Below are 6,757 nucleotides of genomic sequence, written 5' to 3' on the forward strand. Positions count from 1 at the left end.
GGACCTTCGCCTCAAAAAATGGAAATTCTCTCCACACGTATAGACTTCTTAAATAAAGTTGAATATCGGACATCCATTACAGCATCAGAGTTCTCATGCATTCGCCTCAGACTTTTTATTTTGACTCGAACATGTTTTTTTTTGACCTTGTGCTGTAAAATTTTGAAATTGTCCCGGGTATTGTCTAGTGAAATTTTTAATGCCATGTATTTCAATGATGTTTCCAGGTAGCCATTGTGGTCCAGACGAGTAGTTGCAGGCATACACAAACGGACCGATGGCTTGATTCATTTCTGGCGTACGTTGATCACTGCTGTGATGAGGTGCGAAAAGTGACAGCAGGGTTCGCGGTTGACGACCATGTAAATCGCTACGCAAGTTTACTGCTCACACGTTCAAGAAGGTTGCCGACCCTTGGTCTGCTCGCCACGCAAGTTTACTGCGCACACGTTCAAGAAGGGTGCCGACCCTTGGTCTGCTCGCCACGCAAGTTTACTGCGCACACATTCAAGAAGGTTGCCGACCCTTAGTCTGCTCGTTAGCAACGTCAACTCTCTTCTATTTCAGAGTTCACTACCGATGTACTACAAATTAGTGGCGTCGAATACTGTCGCAGACGCACTTTCCAGGTCTTTCATGTGTGCCCTACTGCTGGTTCCTTTGTTCGATCTTGATTTTGAGGTTCTAGAATGCGCCCCACAAACCAAGGAAGTACAATCTTATCGCAAACGATTACCGGGTTGTATCTGTAGATATCCCCATTGGCAATTCAGGAAACACGCTGTTGTGTGATATATCCTGTTGGAAAGCTCTGTTCTGGCAAAAGGAAGGTGTTCGATGCAGTTCATGAGTTGTCCCACCCACCCATTCGCACAAGAAGAATCTTAGCCTTCAAATTTGTTTGAAATGGCTTAGCCTTCAAATTTCTTTGGAATGGGTTAAAGAATCAAGTAGCTTTGAGGGCCAAGCAATGTGTAGGTTGCCAGCCCTCCCACTAGCCGATTACAGCCCTCCGTATCATCTCGTTTCTATATGTAAATACCGATATTGTGGGTGCCACCACTTTGGCATTACAGGAAGCTCTGTTGAGATCCGTATTAATAAGAATTGGCGAGAAAAGATGAGAGCCCAGCGGACGAACGCCACTGCCACCTACCGGCGTCTCTGTGGCGGAGTTATCGCTCACGCCTGGCGTGCTTTGCCCTGACGTCATTAACGCGAAATGTAGAGGACCAGGTTTCTGTTGCATGCTGACAGTAAGAAGGTCCGGGGTTAAACATTCATCGGTGAATTCCCTCACGAAAATCCGAGGAGGGGAACTGACGATTTTGTAGCGGCGGAAGTACCTAGGGAACGTAAAGAGTATTGATTTGGTAAGTGTTATGGGTCAGTCGATGTTTACACACTAAATGTCGGGGGTTGAAATAACCATGAAGTATAGCAAACTTTACATTTCTTGACCCAACAGCAATGTGCGGAATGAGACTGTATTCTGCGATAGTGTCTTGGTGTTTTTGTGTCTGAACTTTCAGGCGTCTTTAGCCTACGCCTCCAGCTCTTGGAAGAGTCGAAGTTGTTCCTTTCTCTCCATTCACGTCTTTCCTTTTGTGTATAATGTAAATTATTGCACAAGAATCATGTCCAAATTTGTGTATGTGACAAAGGCACGAGGAAAAAGTAAACCAATCAAATTTAGTTTTATACTATCATGAATTGAAACCGTTAACCTTGCATTAGCGGGTAACACTAAAAGCAGAAAAACGGAAAATCGGGAAAAGCAGGAAATTAACAATAAACGCAGGAAAAACTGGAAAAGCGGGAAAAGGGAAAATTTGCGCATTTCAAAAAAAGAGAAAATATAGCTTTCAAGAAAAACGGGAAAAGCGTGAAATTTTTCAACCTGTCTGAATACTGAGATGTCGAAACACAGAAAAGCAGGAAAGACGGGAAATGTTTCTTTATGTGTGTTTTATGCCGTTTTAACTTCTACAAATCACGCCAAGGCGACATTATTGCACTTTTCATCGTTTTTGTCGAAATAAAGAAAACCGGGAAAGACGGGAAATGTTGCTTTGTTTGTTTATTATGCCGTTTTAACTTGTTTTAAATCATGCCAAGGCGACATTATAGCGCTTTTCATCATTTTTGTCGAAATACAGAAAACCGGGAAAGACGGGAAACGAGTTCGAGACGGTTGTTAAAGGTTGCCAAAGGACAAGAAAATCTTGCAGCAGGCCAGTCATGATCGCATTGTCGGGTTATATGGATACACATAGATAGAGATCTTCATTGGAGTTGTTATGGAGTACCTGCCACAGAGATTCCACCTCAAACTTTTTCAGTTGTATCAAAGGAAATGTAGAACTTTAGCATTCCCAGGCCTGTGAATGCGCACTTTTTGGTTTACGGTGGCTTAAACATGTGTTACGGAATTATTTCGGCAGCTTTGCAATTAAGCGGTTAAAGGTTTTTGGGTGGCGATGTTATCCCCCAATTAACCCTTCTACCTAATTCGGTACTTTGCACAAAACTGCCTCCCTAATTCTGATACTACCCAGAACCCTGCAATAACGGCTCACCACAAAGCCAAAGTAACCTAGGCTGATTTAACTTATTGGACGTCGTATTAAATTAAGGCGAATAAAAACAATACGAAACGTTACTGGCCAAAATCTCGATTACACACACACAACACTGTACTAGAGGTGTCATCAACGCGACGCCCAGAAGAAGACTCGCCCGTTTTAGGGAAATCGCCCGTTTTAGGGCGTTATACAGTTGCGACAAAACGTCTCGACGGATTCGCGCCATTTATGCCAATAAAACCGCTCGAAAACTTTTGCTAACGTTTTGGCAATGCCTAAATGTCCCCCTCCATGTACATCATCATGCAAGCTGGACGTCGCTTCCCCGACAAGGCTTGTCGGCAAAACGATTTTTAAATCATCCTCCCAAGAGGAGTTTCCGCGGCAACAAAGAATGTCCGCTTTCAGTAACAAGCCACTATAGCGGGACCAGTAGTGGCGAATCGCGGCGGATTCTCGCTTGACCGCTTTAAATTTCGGGCGTATACCTCTCTTGACCCATTCTCTTACGGCAGCTAGCTCCGGGTCGTTACTCTGCCGCTCCAGCAGCTCGTTCTGTTCATATCCGATGGTTGCTTTCAAGTCCACGGCGTTAACCTGTTCAATCCCTCGGCCTTCATCCGCTATCTTGTATGGACATTCTGGATCATCATCCAGGGAGTCTAGACGGGAAAGTGCGTCCGCGTTACGGTGTTTGCTTCCCTCCCTGTGATGTATATCAAAATCATAAGCGGAGAGATGTTCGACCCAGCGCGCGCATTGCCCGTACAATTCTTTTGACTTCCACAGCAACCTCAACGAGGAATGGTCAGTCCGTAACATAAATTTTTGACCAAGGAGATAGCAACGGTAAAGCTTGGTCGCAAATATTACGGCGAGCAGCTCTTTTCGCGTGGTCGAGTAGTTGCGCTCTGACCTATTTAGGGTACGGCTGCCATAAGCCACAACACACTCCTTACCGTCAACTTCCTGGGAAAGGACGCATCCCACGGCAGTATCGGATGCGTCCGTGTCTGAATGTCTTATTTTAGTTAGGGCAGCAAAGGATCGGAGCGGTCGTAAGGTACCGTTTCAACTGAGCGAAGGCCTCCTGGCATTGGTCGTCCCACTGGAACCGCTTTCCTTTTTCTGTCTGCCTGTGGAGGGGACCTGCGATCTTCGCATAGTCACGAATAAATTTGCGATAGTAAGATGTTAGGCCTAAAAACTGCTGGATCTCCTTCACATTACGCGGTGTTGGCCATTCGGAAACCGACTGTACTTTGTTGGGGTCGCATCGTGTTCCGTCCTTAGAAAAATACGTGACCTAAAAAAGCCACCTCTTCTTTGAAAAGCGAACACTTAGACGGCTTTAACGTCAGCCCCGCGGTTTGAATTCTCTCTACGACGTCAGCTAGTCGATTTAAGTGTTGCTCGAAAGTATTGGAGTAAACAATAATGTCATCCAAATACGCTAAGGCCACTCGATTCCGCTTAATACCATGCGCATTAAGCGTTGAAAGGTCGCTGCCGAATTACATAGATCCATAGGCATTACGTTAAATTCAAACAGGCCGACGTGACTGGTAAACGCAGTTTTCTCTTGCGAAGAGGCATCCATAGCGACCTGCCAATAGCCAGATTTCAGATCTAGCGTAGAAAAATACGCCGCGTTCGACATTTGGTCAAGGCTGTCGTCTATCCAGGAGATCGGGTAACTGTTCTTTTTAGTTAGCTCGTTTAGTTTGCGGTAATCGACACAAAAACGAGTCTCACCGGATTTCTTCCGAACCAACACGATCGGACTGCTCCACGGCGATTTGGACGGTCGAATCAGTCCTTGTTTGTCCATTTCTGCCAAAATCTCTTCCACTTTCGCCTTGTGGTGGGGCATGCGGCGGGGTGGCTGTCGCACTGGATCGTTATTTCCTGTGTCGATCACGTGACGCACCACGTCCGTGCGTCCAAGGTCAACGTCACAGGTTGAGAAGGCGTCCTGGTTGGCGCGAAGAAGGGCAAACAGCTCTTCTCTTTGTTCTTCAGTTAGGTGGTTTCCGATCTGAGCTTGCTCTATAATGCACTTAAACGGGTCACGGTTATCCGCTGTTTCGTGTGGCGACACCGAACAAATTTCTGCACAGCCGCCAAAACAATCCGGGTGTTAACATTTCGCCGACGATCCATCGACTACAACACATGCGCCAGAAATTGGACATTCGACATTGCCAAAGGCATACACAGGCGATGCCTGGGCGATCCTTGACCCGCTGGGTATTTCTACCGCTTCGTCCCCCAAATTCGCGACATAGACCCCAACAGTGTTACTCTGCGCCATCGTTATACTCGTAGCCGTCAACAACCCATATTTTTCCACAAACCCGTCTATCTTCTCAGTTAGAAAAGAGGTTTCCCTGGTGTGCGGCTTTTGGCAAAAGTTTGCTGTTACACATACCTCGGTAAACGCGGGAATGGTGACATCGTCGATGACGTACACCTCGGAAGGTGGTGGCAACGGCACCGGAGAATGCGAGAGTGGTACGCTTGCATCCCCTGCCGTTAGCACGTTGGCTTCGTAGCAGATCTGGCATTTGTTCGACTAGAGGAAATCTAATCCTAGAATAAGGTCGTGCGTAAGATTGTCCACAATGTAAAAACTCGCGCGAGTCATCAATCCCCCCACTTTAAGGGGAAGTTCGACGCAGCCTTTTACCGCCAATTGCTGTCCGCCGGCCCCGACCAAGTTCTTCTTTAAGCACCTGTTTACCTGGTCGTGCTGCTCGGCGCTTAAGGAATGCCACTTTAGGGTATTAATCAAGCAGACACTGGAGCCGGTGTCCAACAACGCATACATCCTCGTCTGGCCGACCAGTAGGTTGACAAACCGCAACGGCGCTGCGGGTGTAGCGGGTTTTTGTACCGACTTTGGCGCCTAACATTTGGGTGCATCTCGAGCTATTCGTTTTTAGTCGAAGTGACATTTTATCTCCGGTCCGCGACGAATCGATCTGGAAAACGCAGGTGTACATGGCATGTTTTGAAGTCTCGTGTCGACGTCCCTTGTGCGCATACCCGTATGCGGGCAGTCGCGCCGCATATGGCCCAGTCCACCGCAACCATAGCAAGTCCGTGCTCGCACGTTGTTGTATTGTGGTCGTTAGCGCTTTATGGCATCCACTTGAGCTTGTAACGCCGCTAAGGTGTCCTCGAGTTGTGTGTTGTTTTCCTTGGACCGTTTCTCCATGTCTTCTAACTTTTTTAGTACTAATTCCATCTCTGATGCTTTGGTGTTTACTGCAGCGACTTGGACAAAGCTCGGTGTTTGCGTATTGACAACGACTTGAGCTGCGGCTCTGAATGATCGCTCATACTTGATGGTGATTGGGATAGTACCGCGAGGCGCCGGTCTTGCAAGCCTTGCAATAAGGTAATGTACAGAACCTCATTTTTAAGGGCAGCTTCAGCGGAGTTGCTGTAGGCACCATCGCCCAGTGCCTAAACGAATTCACGTGCGGATTCGCCAGGTAATTGCACGCGCCTTATCAGCTCTGCGCGTTGGCGCTCTGCGTGTTGACCAGTAGCCCTTTGGCGCAATGCGCGTTCTTTGAGGTCCTTGTAGGAAACCTCGAACAAGTTTGCCTCTTTTTCTTGTGTTGTCCATTTCAAGTCGTTGTCAATGCTTGCCAGGAACAGGTGTCGTTTCATTTCTTCTGAGGCCTCGACGCTCGTACAATAGGACTCAAATACATTAAAATACTGTCCTAGGTCATCTCCCGGCCGTAAAGGCGGAGGTTGCATTAAAACATTTTAACCCTTCTACCTAATTCGGTACTTTGCACAAAACTGCCTCCCTAATTCTGATACTACCCAGAACCCTGCAATAACGGCTCACCACAAAGCCAAAGTAACCCAGGCTGATTTAACTTATTGGACGTCGTGTTAAATTAAGGCGAATAAAAACAATACGAAACGTTACTGGCCAAGATCTCGATTACACACACACAACACTGTACTAGAGGTGTTACTAACGCGACGCCCAGAAGAAGACTCGCCCGTTTTAGGGAAATCGTTCGTTACACTAAAAGCACCAACCAATCAGGATGCGCCTTCCCGACACGCGGCACATCCGGGGCATACAAAAAATAAGTGGAGCATTAAATAATTGGAAAGGGAGGGGAGACGAAGGTAATAAAATA

The 6,757-nt window shown here is 46.9% G+C and overlaps 1 pseudogene; it reads right to left on the reverse strand.

Annotated features, from left to right (window-relative positions):
- Positions 1 to 994: 994 nt before the first annotated feature.
- On the reverse strand, positions 995 to 6,362 carry LOC145895741 (uncharacterized; annotated as a pseudogene).
- Between the last annotated feature and the right edge of the window lie 395 nt (positions 6,363 to 6,757).

Source organism: Ascidia mentula, chromosome 3, assembly GCF_947561715.1.
Source record: "Ascidia mentula chromosome 3, kaAscMent1.1, whole genome shotgun sequence".
Lineage (NCBI taxonomy): Eukaryota > Metazoa > Chordata > Ascidiacea > Phlebobranchia > Ascidiidae > Ascidia > Ascidia mentula.